Genomic DNA, 21265 nt, shown 5'->3' with positions numbered 1-21265 from the left:
ACACAGAAAAAAAACACGGACAAAAGCAAATTGATGGACATGGAAGGACACAATCCATGTCATGGTTCCCATGTGTAGAACGGCAGGATCTGTGGAACTTTTGCTGTGTATGCATAATGAGGAAGAGCCTCCGTGACATGGATGGACAAGGTGTCCGGCAACAATGGACTAAAAGGCACAGATGACCATGAGGCTGGCGGAGGACCAGTTGGGGTTTCACTGGGTTGTACACGGGGTCACTGGGAATTGGAATCTTCCCCATCACACCCAATACCACCACAGTCCCCGGAAGGCTAAGCTCTGACTTGGGGGCTGCTTAAGCTACAGCATGTCCAGAATGGTACACATTCCAAGAGATTGGTCTGCTTTGATTTAGAATGAATCAAGGCCTTTCAGTGAGCTGCCCCCCAGCAACAAGAGATCTTGTCTATTTACCAGCATGTGCTATATGCACCCTACCATATCCTACGCGGGTCCTGATGAGGGAGGATTAGAAAGTACCGGGGTAAGCTCACCCTGTAGACCACGGAGTGCCAGCATCATGAACTGCGATGAGGAGTGGAGCACACACCTACAATGCAGCGCCAAGAGGTTGCATGGACGCCACCTAGACCAAACACACTCCCAACGGAAACAACACAGTGGGCATCATGAGAGGGTGTGGGGAGTTTTCTCCAATAGCAAAGGGTTTCCAAACTTGTGGGCAGAAATGCGGTTCGGGGTTGTTATTTTATCTGTTTCTTTTGGGGGCCCACCCTGCCAGGGGCTCCTTTCGAGGCAGGCAGCACAGCTGGGTACGCCACCATCACTCTCTGCAGCAGGCCAGGGAGATCCAGAATATATTCTGTTGACAAACAGCTCTGCCAAGTGGCTCTCCGACGTGTTGATCGTGTCAACAAAATTAATTTGACATTTACAGCGATTTTGAGGAGAAAGCGCACTTTGCTTAAATTATTCTGCGGAAGCAACATGAGACGGAATTATTCAGTTGACAAAATCTAATTAGGTGTAAATTATTTCAGGTCATATGAATTATAAAACCTTTCACAGATAAGTATTTTAATTCAGAGTGGCTCAAAGTCCTACAGAATATTAACGGGCCCGTGGCCTCTTGCTACAATTCCCCGTTTCTGTCTCTGAGAATGCCATCTAGTCCCCACATATGGCTCCACTGGGATGTTCTCATGCTGCCCTCTTGGGGCTCTTAGTTGTGTGAGGTGGTAGGACGGGAGGGAAGCCACTGTCTACAAGTTAATTCCTGTGTTTTCTTCTCATTAAGTTACAGCACATAGACCACAGAGACTTAGTTGTTTTGACAAGTTAAGGTAACTTCGAGCGGATGAGTTAAAAAAGCCAGAATCCACAAAGGCAAGAGAACTAAGGTAGCCTTCTCCATAACATCTAATGCACCCGTAATACCACTAGACTGGAAGCTCTGGTAGGATGATCTTAGGGTGCTGGAGAAGATGATGGAAAACGCCTTGCACCATCCTCAGAGCAGACAAATATGACTGGGAAGAAACACAACCTTAGAAGCGAAGATGGTGAGACTTTGCCTCACGGACTTTGGATGTGCGATCAGGAGGGAATAGCCCCCGGTCAAGTGGAAGGTCAGCGAAGAAGAGGAAGGCCCATAAAACAAGATGGATCGGCACTGGCTACAAACCGGGCTCAGACAGGGCCACAGTTAGGAGGGCAGGGTTTTGTGTCCTGTGTGCACAGAGAGGGTCTATCTGGGTTGGACCCGATGGGTGGCACCTAACGACAACAACAGTGAACTCACCAGTAGTCAGTGCTGGCTGGGGCTTGAGAGCCCAGATAGAACAAGACCACGCAGTCCTTCGTAGATGCCGGATCCTTCCTTTTCAGAGGAAAAGAACCTCAGCAAAAATCAGACACCGGTTTCCACCCAGGATCCTACGTGACGTGAGAACTGGAGAACTGACCGGCTGCCCACAGTAGTGGAAGGGAAGAGGACATGGACAGATGGCCAGGGCAATATGGTGTAAGACACATGGGCGGGCGGGGGGGGGGGGTTTGTAAAGAACAAACCCAGGACAGAGTCGGATTGCCCCATAAGGCTTCCCAAGCTGCGAATCTTCATGGGAGCAGAGCCTCATCTTTTTTCCTAGAAGCAGATGGGGGATTCCAAAGGCTGACTATGTAGTCAGAAGCACAATGTTTCAGGGGATGGGGTGGGGATTGGGGGCGGGGGACAGATAACGTCATCTAGAGACTAGATCTGAGTGCTTATGTCAGATTTACCAGAGGAGCTGGGAAGCTTGAAGGCAAACAAGAGAATTGAAAGCATCTCCCTGAAATCCCCTGCGAGGAGGGAACAGTCATCTATCAGCTTGTTCTTTGAGATGGCGGCAATGATGTTTGTGCATCCCTGCCTCACACAGATAAAGGAGATGGGGTGGGGGTGGGGGGAGAAAACGCAATCTTTGGGGAGACCGCCAGGTCGAAAAACCCACAGTATGCTTCATAAAGCACACAGCAGCCACACAGAAATGCTCATTATAAAACGACGTCCCATCGGAGGTCAACCTGTGATGGGAACATTAAAAAAAATTATATATGTCTTTAATGGCCATCATTTGAATCCTTGGAGAGCTCAGGCTGTGTGTGTGGAAATAGAGGATCCTCTCTGGTGGTCATTAAAATCATTTCCCATCTGAGTGGAGGCCATTCATTACCCTGTCCGGTGCCACGGCCTTCGTTTCTTCTGGAACTGTGGCCTGCGCCATGCTGAAACCTGGCAATCCCGGAGTGGAGCAAGCCTGCTCTCAACCCCACCACCACCCTGTGGCACTTCCACTGGAGGCTCAGAGCTGGGAACGGTCTGAACTCCAAGTTCATGCACACATGCAGGCCATTCCAGCTGTTCGGGCGCTGGCTGCCCTGAGAAAAGCAGCCATTCAAAGGCCCCGTGCTGGCCTGCTAAGCGTTGTAGAATGTGCACACTGGAGCTTTATCCTGGAGAAAGAAGAGTGCTGCTGCGGCTGAGAGCAGGCGAGGGGGTGGGGGTGAGGGTGAGGGGCGGCAGAGGGGAGGGCCAGCTAGATAGGATGAGAAGCAACATGAGATTGGAGGGAGAAGAGAAAGCGGGTCGGGGAAAACCATTTGTAACCGTAAAATCGTGTTCAGGCTTTTGTTAGGGCTTTCCCCCAATTCTGTGAGTCAAAGGCCGCCGAGTAATAGGGCTTGCTGAGTCGTCCCCCCGTGGCGTCCAAGGCCGGTAACCCTGCTATTAGAGATCTGCCAAGCTTGGTCAATGCAATCTACTGAATGCCTTGAGTGACAAGCGATCGATATTCCCCACTCTCCTGGGTCATCACAGGTGACATGGGCCTAAGTAATAAAACAGCCCGGGCTGCCTTCTCTAACTTAAATGCTTCCCCAGCCACAATATTTCTTTCTTTCCTTTTTTTTTTTTTTGTCTAAACGCCTCTAGCTAAATTTCTCCTAGATCGAACTATCTGATGGGGGATAGAGATGCTGAGGAATTGCAATGTGTCTGGATTGATGCTGGCCGGGGAAAGCTCAGTAGGCTGGAGAAATAGGCTCAAATAAATCGAAAATGACTAGCTACAGAGTTGTAATCTGCCAGCATCAGACCCTGTAGCAACAAGCCGATGGAAGAAGAACCTCACTGACAACCAAACCACCCACCACTAAGTCGCCTGCTGACACGAGGACCCATTTTTCACCCTCTCCTTTCTCGGCGGCATCTCTCAGGAAGGAGGGAGAGGTTCACATGGTAGCAAATGGGTAAGTGCCTTGTGTGACCACTACTGTGGCTACTCCCCAGGGAGGACAAGCCCACCAGCGTAGCCTTGAGGCAGGAGACATGAGGGCATGGTGGCTCGTGGGGTCACATATGAGCATCTCCTTGCTCCTGGTCGACTGGGCGACACAGCAGGCTCCTCCCTCTGTCCACCCCTCTTTCTCTGCGTCTAGATAGAAGCAACGCCCGGGGACCAGGAGAATCATGGAGCAATAACATTCGTTTGGATGAAGATCCCAAGATTGCTTCTAGCCAGGATTCTCATTAGAGCTAAGGTCCTTGGGCACTGGTTTCCAAGCAGGTCACAGAAAGCTAGCCCTTTAACCCAAACCAGGACATTGCTCAGAGACAATTAGGTAACCTCTGTTCCGCCCCTGCTCTGAGTTGGAATCAATCTCATGGTAGAAGGGTTGGCCTTTTGAAATGCAAACTCAAACTCAAACCACTCCTTCCCATCAAGTCCACGCAGACATACAGAAACCCGAGAGGACAGGGCAGATCTGCCCCTGTGGGTTTCTGAGAGTAACTCTGTATGGGAGCAGAAAGCCTCATCTTTCTCCCTTGGAGCAGCTAGTGGTTTTGAACTGCTGACCTGGCTGTTAATAGCCCAATGCATAACCCACTATACCTCTAAGTTAACCAAAAACCTGGAAGTTTGCATTTACCCAAAGGGGCCTAGATGAAGAGTCTAGCAACCTTTTGTTTTTTTTTTGTTAAGTGAGCCAATGAAAACCCTCAGACTGCACCACTTCCTCTGACCCACATGAGGGTCACCACAAGTCCAGTTTGGCTCGATGGCAATTGGTAGCACTCAGGGCTAGAGAACAGAACCCAGAACGATCTCACCATGCTCCTGTCTGCCTCTGTATCTGTTCGGGTATAAGTAAGTCCGTATCCCTAAGCTCTCATCCAGTGTCCCAGCAGTGGTCCCCAATCGCATCCTGTCCCCATCATGCTCACACGACCATGGGAGGCACCAGCAGCAGAGGACGAGACACCTTACTGAGGCGCTAAGACAGCTGTCGGCAACCAAAGCTTCCAGGACTGGGCACCCCTGCAGACAGAGGCAGCTTGGTATTTCCCCTGTGAGGGGCCAAAGAATAAGAATGGAGGGAGGGGTTTATGATTTATGTCCTCTGTCCTGTCGACCTCCCCTCATTTAATTTCTAATTGCATTTAAATTAATCTTTATTCTGCATTTTTCCACTGACTATAGTAATTAGGAAAATGATCTACATTCCATAAGCCGCACCAAATGGTTTCCAATGGTGGGAGAAAGGTCCCCAATGATGCTTGGAAAAGTTAAGCCTTTGAGCCAGCAGTCTTAATATTTCATGTCCCGACATTCACACGCTCCAGGACACCGAAAACCAAACTCACTGCTATCGGGTTGATTCTGACTCACGACCACTCTATAGGAAAAGGCAGCGCTGCTTCTGTGGTTGTCTGAGACGGTGACTCTAGGGAAGTGACAAGCCACATCAACCCTGGTGGGATACTCGACTGGTTACACAGTGGGCTATAAACCATCAAGGCAGCAGTTCAAAACCACCAGCAGCTCTGAGGGAGAAAGATGAGGCTTTCTGCTCCCATAAAAACTGATGGTCTAATGGTGAGACAAGAAAAAAAAATTATCAAGGGTTCGTGAGTGGGGGAGGGCCAGGGAGGGAGGGGGAAAATGAGGAGCTGATACCAAGGGCTCAAGCAGAAAGAAAATGTTTTGAAAAGGATGATGGCAACAAATGCACAAATGTGGTTGACACAACGGATGATAGAGATAATAGCTGTACGAGTCCCCAGTAAAATGATTTTAAAAAACCTAAAACAAAAGCTGCAGTGTAGGAAAGGCCATCTGCCCTTCCTATAGGGTGGCTATGAGTCAGAGTGGACTTGATGGCAGTAAGTTTGAGACGGATGATAATAAGGCTTATCTGGCCTGCTTAAAAATAACAGTAATATTATATATATATATATATATATATATATATATATATATATATATATATATATATATATATATATATATATATATATATATATCTCCACAACCAAATGAATGAATAAAGAAGCACACATGAGTCTTGATAAAAGACTCTCCAAGAATTAACCAAAAGAAGGTTGTCACTTTGATTCAGTATTACTGCCCCCATGCCCCCCGAAAAGCACAGACGTTCACCAGAGAAGGCAGGTGATCCACAGTCAGCACTGCTCCCTCTGGAGCTTAGGGGGAACCAGCGCAGAATGAAGAGGCCTAAGGCAGGGCAGCTCCACGGGGCAGAGCGTAGGTGGCCATCATGTAAGCAGGGGCAATTAGGATTAATTGCCAAGGGAGACTCTGACCTCATTGGTCCCACATGACACAGAGAGAAATTAATAGAGAAGCTGTGATCCTCACAGATCAAGTGATCAATAACTGGGTGGGTGAGAGTGTCCAGAACCTTGGCGCACAGCGAGACTCGATCATTCTGACAGCCAGCAACCCTACAGGGAGAGGCCTCTGGTTCCCTGGCTCACAGGACCAAAGATGGCCAGGCCTGGAGAAGGCTCTGCTCACACCCGTGGCGTCTGAGCAAGCCTAGGCTTGCCAAGGACTCCCTGGGGCCCTTTCCCTTGGCTAACTCCAGACTCCCCTAGCTCCATAAAGATTACAATTCTTGCCAACCCCCACTCTCCTGGTCCTGGGAGGGCCTGGGGACCTGTTGACCACATACTTAAAAGGGCAAAGTGAATTAATCTAGCCCCGCTCCCCACGCTGCACAGAACCATGACACGGAAGCATTAAGATGCAAGGGAAAATCTGTCTTCTTAGCGGTGAAAAGACACCTCGGGTCTATGGTGAGTCCGCATCAATCCTTGGGATTAACCACTACTTAAGGAAGGGTCTCAGCTGCTGGAGACTTTGCAAGAAGGGCAGGCGCCCCAGGCAAAGCCCATGATCCTGGGATTTCTCCCTGACGCGCGTGATCCACTCGGTGGTGAGTGAAGAGCCTGTGCTTTGGTATGAGGGCACGTCAGCCAGAGCAGAGATGTGTGCGACCCTGTCAGGGAGCTGACAGAAGTGCCCATCTTCTGGTAAGCCACAAGGACTCTGAAAGGAATCTGCTCAGCAGCGCTCTGCAGACAGGAGGCAGTGTCCCCACAAGTCCCTGCGTTTCATAGAACAGCCATTTACGATGATCAAAAGGAACACGCTCTTTGGAGGGGGAAGAAAGAAACATCGACTTGCGTGGGGCCAAGCAAGAAAATCACGACAGCTGCCCAGGTGCATGTGATTCCTCCTCGCCCTCACTCCCCACCCCACCCCCTACCCCGCTCCAAGTCACATAAGCCCACCCAGATCAGAGGGCTTCCAAAAAGTGTGTGACCCCAAAAATGGGATTAGAGGATAATAACATTTTGAAGCCCCCTCATATGCAATATTGTAAATAATTCCACATGCATTCACTGTTCTTTGAAACTCATCTTAAATTCACCTCCATCTAGTCAATTCTGACTCACAGCGACTCTGTGAGACAGGGTAGAACAGCCACTGTGGATTTCTGAGGCTGTAGATCTTTACAAGAATGGAAAGACTCTTTTTTTCTTCTTCTTCTCCTTCAGAGTGGCTAGTGGGTTTGAACCATCAGCCGTGTGGCCATCAGTCCAATACATAGCCCACATGCTATCAGGGCTCCTTTGAAGGTATTGTTGAGCCTCCATAGGTATTCTGAAATATGAACACAATGAAAATCCACCCTGCACTTACACAACACAGGGCACCCATGTGATTGGATGTTTTGTTTTCGCATCGAATGTCTACCTGGGGAGGACACTGGGGATGAGGACAGGTTGGTTCCAAAGATGGAATGCTTTCAAGACCCTGGACTACGTTTCTAAGAAGGCATCCTGGCAGTGTTTGGAAGTCTCACTGGGTTCTTCCTCACAATGAATATTCTTTTTTTAAAACATATTTAAAATTTTATTTCTTTTTCTTTCTCATAAATATTCTCTATTTGTATTTTGACTGATTTCCACATTATCACTTTTTCTTTTTAAATTTATTTTTTAATTGTTTTATTAGGGGCTCATACAATGCTTATCACATCCATACATACATCAATTGTGTAAAGCACATTTGTACATTGTCCTCATCATTCTCAAAACATTTGCTCTCCACCTAAGCGCCTGGCATCAGCTCCTTACTTTTTCCCCTCCCTCCCCCTCCCCCTCCCTCATGAACCCTTGATAATTTATAAATTATTATTTTGTCATATCTTGCCCTGTCCAACATCTCCCTTCACCCACTTTTCTGTTGTCCATCCCCCAGGGAGGAGGTCACATGTAGATCCTTGTAATTGGGTCCTCTTTTCCAACCCACTCTCCCTCTACCCTCCCTCTACCCTCCGCCCTAGATTCCATGCGCACAACAGTTTTTCTTATTTCTACAAATTCTCCTTCATTTCAGGAGTTAGGGTGGGAGGGGTGGTGTTCCTGTGACTTTTACTAGTTACCTCTTTAATTGTGACATCTATTTCATTCTTAGATACTGACTTCCTATCCTCATTCCAACCCAGACTTTACTGGCTGGTGGTAAATGGAGCTAATTTAATAGAGCGAAGCTCAATGCGCCACCGGCCTTCTGAGGCATTACAAATCTTTTGGTGACAAGGCAACAATCAGAAGACCCTTCTAAGTTCATCCTTGCAGATGTAAAACTGAAATATCAACCACACAACGCTTTTCATCTCTTTTTTATAAACCCCACCCCAACCTCCTATAAGTTTTGATTGCTTTGAAGAAATGAGATGGGATTGTCCTTAAATGCTTACAGGGGAAAGACAAGCATCAGACCTGACATCATCACGCAAGCTGACCAGCCTGCTGGTTGACTTGCAATGATGGAGATACTACGCCATTTGAGGGTTCTAAATGAATCAGGAAACACCTCTTGTGGGGTGGCTCGGGGCCATAGATTTGAAAAGCAATTCCCATACAGTTTAATAAAAAATGAGACATTTTGTTTGTTTGAGTTTAAGATTTGAAAATGATCCCAAAGGAATAGTTTGAGGGTTCACCATCCAGCCTCTCTGGCTCCAGAAAGTCTGATTCTATGAAAATTTGAAATTCTGTTGTGCATTTTCTCCCCTTTTGGTCAGAAATCTAAAGCAGTGGTTCTCAACCCTCCTAAGGCCACGACCCTTTAATACAGTTCCTCATGTTGTGGTGAGTCTGCATGTGGGCTTATCTGCATGTGGGCGGACCTGCCTGGAGACAGAGGAGCGCTGTTTCGGTTCCTAACACCATTGGAAATCACGGTCTTAGGAGACCCCTGTCAAAGGATCGTTCGGCCCCCAAAGGGGTTGAGAACCACTGTTCTAAAGGATCTTTAATCAGGTTATTCAGGCATGGTATCTGAGCATCATCTTTACATTTCTGAGCTCACCTTTAAACCTTAAACCAATAGTATCCCTAAATTCTTTTAGAAAAATCTAACAACAAAATAATAGTTTAGCTTAACTACTTATGTTTTGCAAAGGATTATTCTTTTAAGATCTATCTATCTATGTGACAACAGGACTTGAATGATTATTTAGAGGCAGTGGATTTTTGAGAGCTGGACAACATAGATGTGTGATCTATGTCACTGAACTGTCATTTAGGGATTGTTGACTTGGAGTATACATTCTCAACAAAAGGAGCCCTGGTGGTGGTATGGTTATGCATTGGACTGAGATCGGCATGGTCGGCAGTTCAAAACCACTAGCAGCTCCTTGGGAGAACACCTGGGCTGTCTATGCCCGTACATAGTTACAATCTCAGAAACCCATAGTAGGTCACTCTAAGTCAGCATTGACTTGAGGGCAGTGAGTCTGCAGTTGGCTATTCTCAATGATAGAACCTTGAAAAACAAGGAACTTGAGTCTTAAAGATACTTCCTGGGAGACAGATCTAGAAAATCCTATGTTCAAACGACATGTTAGAAATAAGTCACAGAGGTGATTAGGAGATGGGCTAGCCAGCCGCTACTTATGTTCACCCACTGTGGCAGTTACATAATCTGTCAACTTGCGAAGGGGTGGAGTCTAGCTTGTCAATCAGGTCATAGCTTGATGACCTCATTTGGAGGTACAAGGGAGATAAATATAGCTCACTGGGGGCCAGACACACACTCTCTGTGAGATTCCTGTTGAGAAGCCACAAGGAGGCACCCTCATAGAACCAGAGCCCTGGAGCTGGAGGAGCCATGTGAAGACCCACGCCAGTGCTGAGATGCTTCCACTGCCAATGGATCCACAAGACTTTCCACCCACTTGGCCTGTGATCTCCCTGAACTTGTTGTCATTCCATGCGTGGTGTGAGTCCAAAGAGGTGTTTATAGACTGGTATCAGAAATATGGGCTAATACTGGACTTTTGGACTTGATCTGGACCAGGCTGGGATGTTTTCTTAATATACAATTTTTTACACTTCAATATAAAGTTCTTTCTTACACACATATGAGTATCTCTGGATTTGTTTCTCTAGTCTACCTGGATGAACACACCCATCAAACTTGGCTTCACCAAAATGCTTGTATCCTCTGGGTAAAAGCGAGCTAGACATGACAATGGTTAGATTTTGCTTCACTTGATGGTACTTGTCTTTGGGTGGTAGCCTGGTAATGCCTCCTAAGGCTCTGTTGAGGCTCTGTCATATTTTCTCGGATCCATCTGACCCTGGATCCATGTAGTATTGTACCCACCTGCCTGTGTCCCAGTTCAGCCTACAGCTGTGAGTCTACAAAAGGCTCCGACTAGCCTCAGACCCACAGACTTGATCTGGACTGAACTGGCATACCTTCTCGATAAGAAAATTACTTCTTGATATAGTTCTTACTTCTACATAGATGAGCATTCCTGGTTTCTCTAGACAACTCGGCTTAACACAGACCCCCTCACTGAGTAGGAAGAAGGCTTGCTCATCTCTACATTAAAATAGAAACTGCTTATTAAATGGCCTTTTACAGAAAAGAAAGAAAAAGTAACTTGTAGTGAGACTTTTTAAAACTTTTGATTGATTATTCTCGAGAAACTAACTCAAAGGAAGTTCTCATGAGATTTCCACTTGCCTTATCTGCATGGGTTTAGCGGGTTACACCGTACAAGACATTGCAAGACAAGTTGAACCACGATGATCTCCGAAACTTCTTCAAAATGACAGCAGACTTACCTAAACTTACTTCGTTGAGTCTGTAGTGCCAACCAGGCCTGCAACATGCAAAGAACTGTCAGCAAGAATCCCAGCTAATGCTGAAGGGAGCTTATCGGGTTTAATTCCTTCTGAGTCAAATACAGCTCAAGAGAAGGAACACACGGACACCGTCCTCAGCTCAGAGCGCCATTTGATTCCCCTGCTTTGAGTAGAATGGGTATCAATCAGACCGTCACTGTCCAACGTCACACACCAGCTTGCCCACTGAGTTCCTTTATCGTGATAAAGAGGGAGATGGAGAGACACCAACCTGCCTATGGGGGAGGGTGGTACCAGCTGATTGAAGGTCACATGAAGGTGGAGGGAGGGACCAAACACCTTTCCGGAAGGGGTTTATTTATTTAGTTTGTATTTCTAATACATTTACTTTGACATTCTTTTGAGGAATACATGGAGAGACCAACAACCGGTTATGTTAGTTACACGTCCCTTGTCCGAGTACATTAAACGGATGTGTAAGAAGGGCTTGCTTTGCATCCCCTCGGGAAAGAGAAAAAAACAAAACAAAACGAAAGTGTTCACATTCTTTAGTCTGACCCGAGGTAAGGAGGAGGAGGATTAGAGAAGATCTACTAATGACCATACGGAAGTTTCAATGATATAAATTCCCAGATTCAGACCAGCTGAATCCAAATTAAAATGTACGTGTAAAAAATGAGTTAGCTGATGGGCAGGAGGGCAGAGAGAGAGCCAGGAGGGCGGGGGACGGTGGCGGTGGCGTTCACACCAGCATGTGGCCTTTCCTATGGAGGGCCAGGTGGTCGGAGTGGGAGAAGCTGCGGTCACAGTCCGGGCACTGGAAGGGTTTGATTCCAGTGTGTTTCCGGAAATGTCTGGTGAGTTCGTCGGACCGAGCAAACTTCCACGTGCAGCCTTCCCAGGTACATTTGCAGGGCTTTTCGCCGGTGTGTGTCCTCCTGTGTGCTTTCAAGTGGGAGCTCTTCGTGTACACCTTGTTGCACCCGTGGTAGTCGCATCTGTGTATCCTCCGCTTCCGCGGCGTGTCTGGAGACTCTACAGGCAACGGTCTCTTCCCCGGCTGAACAATGACGGAGGGGTGGTTCTCTTGCAACAACGCCTGCGGGGGGGGACACTGAGTTCATTAAAGGGGGTGACATTTCTTCAGGATAATAGTCTGTCCTCTGTGGCTCGATCCCCGGCTCTATTTTAATTTTTTTCTGTAATAAAGGCTTCTCGTAGGATTCGATGACAGGTACTTGCATGCTGCTGTTTGAATTGTCCATCTCCTCGGACAAGACCATGAGTGGCTGCTGCAGGTGTCTTGTGTACACGAAGGGGACAGGCTGCACCACCACGGGCTGGATGACGGGCAGGATCCCCGGGCTGCGGATGCCGTGCCGGGTGAGCACGGCGGCCATGCGGGGGGGGGGGGGGGGGGGGGAGAACACGCTGACCGGTGGGGGCGAGTACTTCTTCATCGGGGGGGGCGGGGGGGGGGGCTCCAAGAAGGCACGCTCAGGCTGGGCGAGGCGCGGTGGTGTGGCGGCTGGAATTTCAGGGAGGAAGGGGAGTTCCCGGGCACGGGCGGCGAGCCCCGCTTGTTCACGGTGAGGTCCACAGGCTCCAGCTGCGCATGGGACAGGCCTTCGGAGTTCTGGAAGAACTTATCGGGCAGAGGCACGGAGTAGATGACTCCGTACTTGTTGGCCTTCACGGGCTCCATGTAATTCGACGGGTAGGACACAGAGATGGGGTCCATGGCCTCCTGCTTCACAGGGACGGGGTCGAACATGAGCATTCTTTTGGTTGAACTTTCTAGGGTGCTCTGGTGCTGAGCTTCGCTAGCCTTGGCGCGGAGCGCAGCAGGCCAGAAATGAGGCCCAGAGCCTGGCTTGCCTGGGCCGCGCAAAGGCAGTAGTGTCAGCGCTCTGGTCGGGCAGCGGTGGCCGCAGGGGACCAGGAGGAGGACGGGCGCGCGTGCACCCTAAAGGACAGAGCAGAACTGCCCACCCTGGGTTCCCAAGTCTTGAAGGAAACAGAGAGCCTCGTCTTTCTCCCACAGAGCAAATGGTGGGTTTGAACTGCAGACATTGAACTTGGCAGCCTGCCCCCTTCCCCCTAGCCCATTCTGCCACGAGAGCGCTTTCTAAGGTGCCAAGCGAATGCCTTCTCTCTGAAGAGTTGGGGACACAGAATGAAGATACTCAGTTTACCACTAACTCAAGCCCATGTGGTGGTGGAGCTGTAAATGGTGGCATTGTTGGATAAACAATGGACTGCTAACCTCAAGGTCAGAGGTTCAAACTCCCCACCGGATTCTAGGGAGAAAAATCAAGGTTTCTCTTCTCATGTAGACTTACAGCCTCAGAAAACCCTGCACAGGACCCTAGTGGCTGGGAGCATTCAGTGCCAGTGGGCTTTGACCTTTCTCACAGTGCCATTCAGGAGGATGGTAACTTCCTAGGGAAATTGTCACCAAGTGCCTGGATCCATCCCATAACCTGTGAGACCATTTTCATCATCTTTTGGGGGAAGTGACTATTCTACCTCACACACATACTCACTCACTCACTCACTCACTCACTCACTCACTCACTCACTCACTCACTCACTACAATCAAGTCGATTTTGCCTCATAGAAACCCCGTCCAGGAGAGTGGTTCTCAACCTTCCTAACACCGAGACCCTTTCACACAGTTCCTCATGTTGTGGTGACCCGCCCTCCCCAACCACAAAATTACTTTCGTTGCTACTTCATCACTGTCATTTTGCTACTGCTAGGAATCGGTGACCCCTGTGAAAGGGTCATTTGAGCCCCAAAGGGCTCACAACCCACAGGTTGAGAATGGCTGCTCTAGGCTAAAGGAGAACCGCCTCTGTGGGTTATCGGGCTGTAACTCTTTATAGGAACAGATAGATAGCCTTATCTTTCTCCCAGGGAGCACGTGGCTGGGAGGGGTCTGCCCTACCCCCCTGACAAGAAGCCCATGGATGGGCAGACCCTCACACGCCCACCAGAGTGCACACCCAGCAGGTTACACACCAGACAACGGGCCTCCACACCGGAGCAAATGTCAGATCTCCCCAGAAGGGGAGACCAAGCAGTCGCCCACCCTCAGAGACAAAATACATCTTCACTTGGCAAACGACCTAAGGGAAACCGAGCCCGCTGGGGACACTCCACTCCAGAAAGCCACAGTGGCAGAGAGGAAGAAACAGTCTTTGTCTTCAGCCTCTTAGTCCTCAAGTCATTTCGGCTCCCAGGTGTTTTGAGATACATTTAAACACCTGACGCTCATCTCCAAACAACAGAGAAGGCTGAACTGTCAGGTGCCAGTGTGTGAGGTCTGACTCATTGCGACCCTGTGCACAACCCCGTGAGTCTCTGCCGGGTCCCGCACCGTGCTCCCAGTGGTTCTTATGTCGGGCCCTACGTTTGCAGCCATGGCGTCAGTCCTTCTCCTTGGGGATGTTCCTCTGTTACCCTGCCCTTCCACCCAACCATGCCAGAGGGTGGGTCAGAGGCTAGGTTCATGTCACCCCTTCACCATCCAGCAGGGCCAGTCTGTATTTTATGAACTGTTGCCACATCCAACTATTTGACAGATTCCCAGAGCAGCATCGGAACGTGTTTAATGGACAGATGAGCTATAGGCTAGCAAGGCATGACAGGGATACAAACCATGGTGCAATGAGCAGTCCAGTTTAGAAGATGGAATTGGAACCTGTAAACACATGTGTACTGGGGTAACTATGTGTCATACTTGTACAGAGGGCAGAGAAAAGGAACTGATTTTGCGTGAAGGATTAAAGGAAGAATGGACTCAAGGATAGATGCATGCATGCACAGATGAATGGATGGATGCATGTTTAGATAGATGCATGGATGGATGAATGGATGGATACATCTTTGCATGGTTGCATGGATAGATGGATGCATGGATATGCATGGATTGATGTTTGGATGGATGCATGGATGGATACATGGATATTTGGATAGATGCATAGATAGATGGAAGCATGGATGGATGGATGAATGGATGTTTGGATGGATGGATGACGCATGGATGCATGGAAGGATATTTGGATGTATGGATGCATAGATGGATGGATGCATGGACAGATGGATGGATGGATGTTTGGATGGATGCATAGATGGATGTTTGGATGGATGGATGCATAGATGGATGGATGAATGGATGGATGCACAGATGGATGTTTGGATGGATGGATGCATAGATGGATGGATGCATGGATAGATGGATGGATGGATAGATGGATGGATGGATGTTTAGATGGATGCATAGATAGAAGGATGGGTGTTTAGATGGATGGATGGAAGGGAGGGGGAAGGTAAGATGGCCAAGGAAAGGGCAATTAGAATATTTCAAATAAAACCTTACAAGAACCACCACCCAATTAAAAAAATGGACAAAGGACTTCAATGGACATTTCACCCAAGAGAGGCTGGGGTTCAGGTCCATGGACCTGAAAAATGCAAATTAAAGCAAGACACATGCATTCCTTTGCTTCCCAGTGCTTACAGCAGTTATGTGGACAGCACACTGGAATCTACAGCACATGGTCAGCATTGTGAAACAGTCTGTGAGAACCAACCACAACAGGGCACAGAAACATGGAGTCAGGAAAATGGCACCGCAGACTTGCCCAACACAGCACAAGTCTCCCCGCGGTGAGAAACACAACTGCACAGCGCAGTAAAGCAAAAGTGCAGTAAAACAGCATCTGCTCACAAGCAAATCCCCAGTGTATGCAATGATGATGAACATCATTAATCACTGGGAAGAAGCAAATTAAAGCTCCCATGAGATGCCATGGCACCTCCTCTAGGAGCCTTGGTGGCATAGGGGTTACACGTTGGGAGATCTGCGAGGTCAGCAGTTCGAAACCTCCAGCCACTCGCTCCTTAGGAGAACGATGAGGCTTTCAACTCCCATAAAGTGCGAGAGCCTCAGAAACCCACAGGGCCAGTTTTAACCTGTGTTATAGGGTCACCACAAGTCAGCATCGATTCAATGGCAATGGTTGATCTCTCTATATTTTTGAGTAGTGTTATGATCCCCAAAATGAAAAATGCGTGAGAGCTGGAGAGGGCACGAGGAATATGGAAACCTCACCGTTGGTTAGCGGGACATAAGCATGGGGCAGCCACTGGGGCTCTCAAAAATCCAGACATGGAATCTAGCCAGTCCAATCCTAAGCATGCACCCCAAAACACTGAAAGCAAGAATACAGATGGAAACTTGGACAAAGTTTCAGAAAGGTCACAGCAACCTGGAACTGAAAGATACCAGGTTTCTTGCAGACAGCTTTTGGAACTCTCTTCACACATCAGTGTTTAGTGCAGCATCAGTCACAACTGTCACTAAATGGGCACGCCCATCTTACCCATCGACAGGAGAATGAAGAAATGAAAGGTGGCGTATCACCTATGCCACAGAGCAGTATTGCTGGTATTGGCTGTTGTCCAATCAGCTCGGACTCACAGTGACTCTACGTACAGTCGCATGGAAAGTTCTCCAGTCCTGCATTGTCCTCAGGACCATCGCTACACTTGAGCCCATTGCTGCAGTCACAGCGTCAATCCCTTTCGTTGTGAGTCTGAATCCCTTTTTACCGGCTCTCTTTCTCTATCTGCTGACTCTACCAAGTGCGATATCCTTGACCCGGGGCTGGTCCCCGCTGACAATGCGTCCACAGTTTGTGAAATGTTCCCTCCCCATCCTCGTGCCCATGGAACCTTCGTGGCTGTCCTTCTGCCTTGACAGATGTGTGTGTTCTGAGACCCTACTCATCCACAAAGGGACACGAAGCACGAGTACTGCAAACAACACGGAGGGACCTTGAAAACATTCCGATAAATGAAAAAAGTGTGAAATAAAACAAATATCGCACGGCCCCACGTTTATGAAATCTCTAGAATCAACAGAAGCAAAGAGATCAAATTTGATTCATGTTAATGCCCCAGTGCAAGCAGCCATCAAGAAATCAAACTAACTACTGCATGGAGCAAATCTACCACAAAGGATCCCTCTAAAGTTCCCTAAGTTCCCAAACTTATTTGGCCTATGACCCCTTTTCAGAAACAGAACAAAACAAATAAATCACTCCATGCCCCTGGCAATGAAAGACTGTGGTTGTATGACCTATCCTCAGAATAACGTGTAAGCATCTGTTTGTCCAGCCCCCTGGGCCATTCTAGAGGCCCCTGCCCCACTCTACCCGGCGGGTGATATCGACTCCATTAGGAAATACTGCGAAAGTGATTATAAAATAAAGATCCCAGCTCGAGGATTGCGGGGAGCCTGAGCCAAGACATGGCCTTTTCAATCACTTGCTCTGCCCGGAAATCTGGGCACTGCAAAAGGAAGCCCACACAAGGAACGATGTCTTTGAGTTAAGATGTTGGTAAAAAAAAGCGTGTCTACAGCTCAGATGATGAAGGCATACATCTGTCTCAGAAGAAGCACAGCCCAGGCACGCTCCTTCGAAGTGAGGGTACCAGATTCCATCTCACATACTTTGGACTCAGTATCGGGAGGCACCAGACCATGGAGAAAGGCACCTGGCTAGGTAAAGTCGAGGGCCAGCTATCCTCTGGATAGACGGGCAGAGGCTACAGCAAGGGACTCCCACAGAGCAGTGGTTGTGGAGAGGGCACAGGACCTGGCTGTGTTCTCCATGAGGTTGCTGTGCTTTGGAAGCGGCTGGGTTGAATCCACCAGCGCTGACAGGACAGGGGTGGGGCACTTGGCTTCCACCAACATTCACAGCCTCTCTGAATGGACCCTCTGGGGCACTTCTACCCTGTCCTTCACAGCTGCTTTCATCCACTCCCATCAGTGGGTGGGTTGTGAGAAAGAAGGGAAGGGCGGATCATTGCTCAGGGGGGCGGGGTTCCCACGAATAGTGGTGGAGTAACTGGACAATAGAGGACGGACAGTGGCACATGATGAACTGACTGCATATAGATGAGAGGGCTTCCTCAAGTCCTTGGAAACATACAACTGAAGGATAATGGAGTTTTCCCATCAGGTTTTCTGAAGGCCCCTCTTAATCGAAATAGGCCACATCAAAAACACACTTCCAGAGAAAAGATGTTGTATCGATGTACGAGAAAAGGCTGGGGCAGATTTAACGAAGCAAATACAACAAATCTGTAACCACTCCTCAGTTCTGCCCGCGAAGCTCCCGCCCTCCCGCCAAGTCCTTAAAATAAAAACGAATCCATTTTGAACTGTGCATTGCCAAACCATGAAATTAAAGGTAATACGTATTCCATGTCTACACAGTACTTAGCCTGGTATTATCTTAAGTATCTTCTATTATTTATGTTACAGTAATATCTTTTCAACCTCCCATTATTAAGAAAACTACCAACAGTTAGGGGCTAACACTTTTTCGGAAGCATAATGACCTATTTGCTTTATTTATTGTGGTCCATGCTGCCCGATTCTTTCCCTCTGTCTTAAAATTTTAATAGGAAGCTTTAATTAACTTAATATTTTAATACAAACCTACACCTCCTGCTTTCCCTAGAGAGAGAAGCGAAAAGATTAACCTGTTTCAAGTCATGGGGAAAGCACCAGACTCACAAAGGCAGTGGAGGTGCAGGAACGGCCATTTCCTGAGCAGCTTTCGCATGGTTTTGAGCATCCGACCAGATGTCACACAGAGCTTCATGCCACAGTCCTACTGGCACCAGGCAGTTGTGTCTCTACACACTAGCCATTATCTCAGGGTAGGAACATTTTTCCAATTTCAAACTCCTCTCAATACTGTACAGGAAGGAATCTGCAGAGATCACCTGGCTTGACCATGGGTCTCTACCTAAGTACAGGTTCAACGAAAACTAGAAAAGTACTTAGAGACTCATCCAAGTGTCCCCATTTGACAGATGAGCAAAATGAGGCATCAATATGAAGCCACAGGAGAAGCCAAGAAAGGCATGGCTCGTGAATCCGTCAGGAGAACAGAAGTCTACATACTCCGGCCCTCCTTTCCCCAGGGGAAAGACCATGCACACAGGGAAGCTGGGAACGTGGTAGGCAGCGCACAGAGGATGAAGGAGGACTAAGATGGATCCCTGCTGGAGCCTCTTTGCTGGCTTCTGGGAGACAAGCTACACACCTGCCTGGCATGAAAGAGCTTCTCAAAGCAATCAGAGTCAGAGTTTGAGAGACTCGTGCATGTTTTTGCCCCGCTACTCCTTAGACCGCACCCTGTGAAGAAATGTTTGATAAGACATTGGAGTATGGTTCTTACGGGTGCCATGAGTCGGTCACCACTCAGTGGTGGCCATCTGCAACAGCACCTGCGTTGCCCTAACCATCACATGGGCTCTGCTGACCATCACGTGGTCAAGGCACCAGGTGTCTGCCTTCTTCTGCACTTGACTTTGTCTTATTGTGTGGTTCTCAAGCCTTTCCAGGACAGAGATGGCTGGGCCCCCGGCCACAGAATTTCTGAGTTTGAACCTCGAGCGCACCTTGCTAACAGGTGGCCGGATGAGGCAGAGTTGGATGTACTTTTGCGTGACTGGGCTTTGGCCGCCATGTGCTGAACCCCCCAGCTTTGAGAAGCCCAGTTCACTTATTCAAAGGCCTTCCTGATCACCACGCAGTGTTCTCCCTTCAGTTAGCAGGACTCTGGATAAGGGCACTGGAACGTGGTTTGCCTTGATGAAAAAAGGTGAGGCAAAGGGAGAGGGCACAAATCCACTCTTTCCTATTTCAGCCCCGTTCTTGTCGCGAGCTGCCCCTGAGTCCGTTTGGATTCGTGTAACAGAGTAGAGCTGCCCTGTAAGAGTTGTTTAGCTGGTGGCACTTACTGGAAGGAGTCCTGGCGACATCGTGGGTTAAGCCATTGGGCTGCTGACCACAGGGTTGGCCACTCAAACCCACCATTTGCTCCGTGGGAGAAAGATGAGGCTGGCTGTTCCTGTGAAGATTTACAGCCTCGAAAACCTTACGTAATAGCTGCTAGGATTTAGAACTGACTCGGTGGCAGCACGCTCGGTTGGTGTGGCAATCCTTCCTGGAGCAATTGCCGGGCCTTCTCTCCTGTGGCTGCTGGGTGGGTTTAACCCGCCAGGTACTAGCCGAGGAGTAACTGGTCTCCTTAGTCCCTAGCACAGTACTGCTATCCCCTGAGCGACTTGCACGCTCTCAAAGATGCTTTCCTATTCTGTGGAAGTTTGGCCTTCTGACCTTGAGAAGCAGAACACAAGCTGCTACAAACCACCAGGCTTCTCTTGCCTTGCGGAGCACACTCTCCCTGACTCGGGAGGGATCAGAGGGAGATTGGTGTCAACTGGTGAATCGTTAAAACCAAACCATATTGATTAGTAATAGCCATTTTATTACTTGTACGTAAATGATTGGAACCAAGCGAGACCCCAGGAGAGCTAAAGGGCCATGGAAAGAAAGGAAGGGCACGCCCTCACACCCTTCCCTAACCATCCACCAGGCTCCAGAGGGCCTCCAGATGGAAGGCTGTCCTTCACCCAGCACTAAGGGGGCCAGAACGGTAGCATTCCCAGCGCAGTGGCCCTACGCCTCCCACGTACTTCCATCAAATGGTGAACACCATGCGGCTCAAGTCACAATGCAATGTTCCTGCCCCAACCTATGGGTACACACCGATCCATCACTCAAAGCCCAACTCCGCTGTCAACTCGGGAAATCTGAAATGCAGAGACAGTAAAATCTATCAATATCAAGACTGCTGTTCTGACTCCACCTAGCGCTGTCTCAGAGGAGGAGAGGCAGAAACAGTGTCACGAACAGAGAGCCTGGGATTCTGGTTGGCTTCCCGAGAGTGCCAGCAGCAGAAGGCACAGGCCTGCTTCGTTCAAAGTGACAGGCTCCATGTGTCTCTTCCTCGGCTGTTGTCACTGTCTTCCGACGAGCTGGCGGGGGCTTCTGGAGCGCCTTTGCAATCAGCAGCTTAGAAACGGACTGCAGCTGCCTCGTGCCCATCACACAGTGAGCTTAGAGAGGGGCATGTGAAGACCGACTTTGCTTGGAATGCTTTCCAAGGAAATTGACTTTCAAATCAAGTTACTCTCCTGTTCATAAGAGGAAGCCTCCATGCGACTTTATTCAGGGGACGGGGTGGTTGTGGATGGTTTTCCCGAAATACCAACGATGGTCAACTTTGTCAGACAAAACAGTATGGGCCCCTGCACTCTACGATGTCAGTGAAGTCCAGCGTGACTGTATCACTGGGGTTCAGGGGATCCCTCTCAAGTCACAAGGTTCA

General features: G+C 48.7%; 1 protein-coding gene and 1 pseudogene across 5 annotated transcripts in view; both read right to left on the bottom strand.

Annotated features, from left to right (window-relative positions):
- AUTS2 (activator of transcription and developmental regulator AUTS2) overlaps positions 1–21265 on the bottom strand; it is a 1157636-nt gene that overhangs the window by 718133 nt on the left and 418238 nt on the right. The window lies entirely within an intron of this gene.
- On the bottom strand, positions 11563–12872 carry LOC142423305 (Krueppel-like factor 3 pseudogene; annotated as a pseudogene).

Source organism: Tenrec ecaudatus, chromosome 12, assembly GCF_050624435.1.
Source record: "Tenrec ecaudatus isolate mTenEca1 chromosome 12, mTenEca1.hap1, whole genome shotgun sequence".
Taxonomy (NCBI): Eukaryota; Metazoa; Chordata; class Mammalia; order Afrosoricida; family Tenrecidae; genus Tenrec; species Tenrec ecaudatus.
This window is presented reverse-complemented; position numbering and strand designations above follow the sequence as displayed.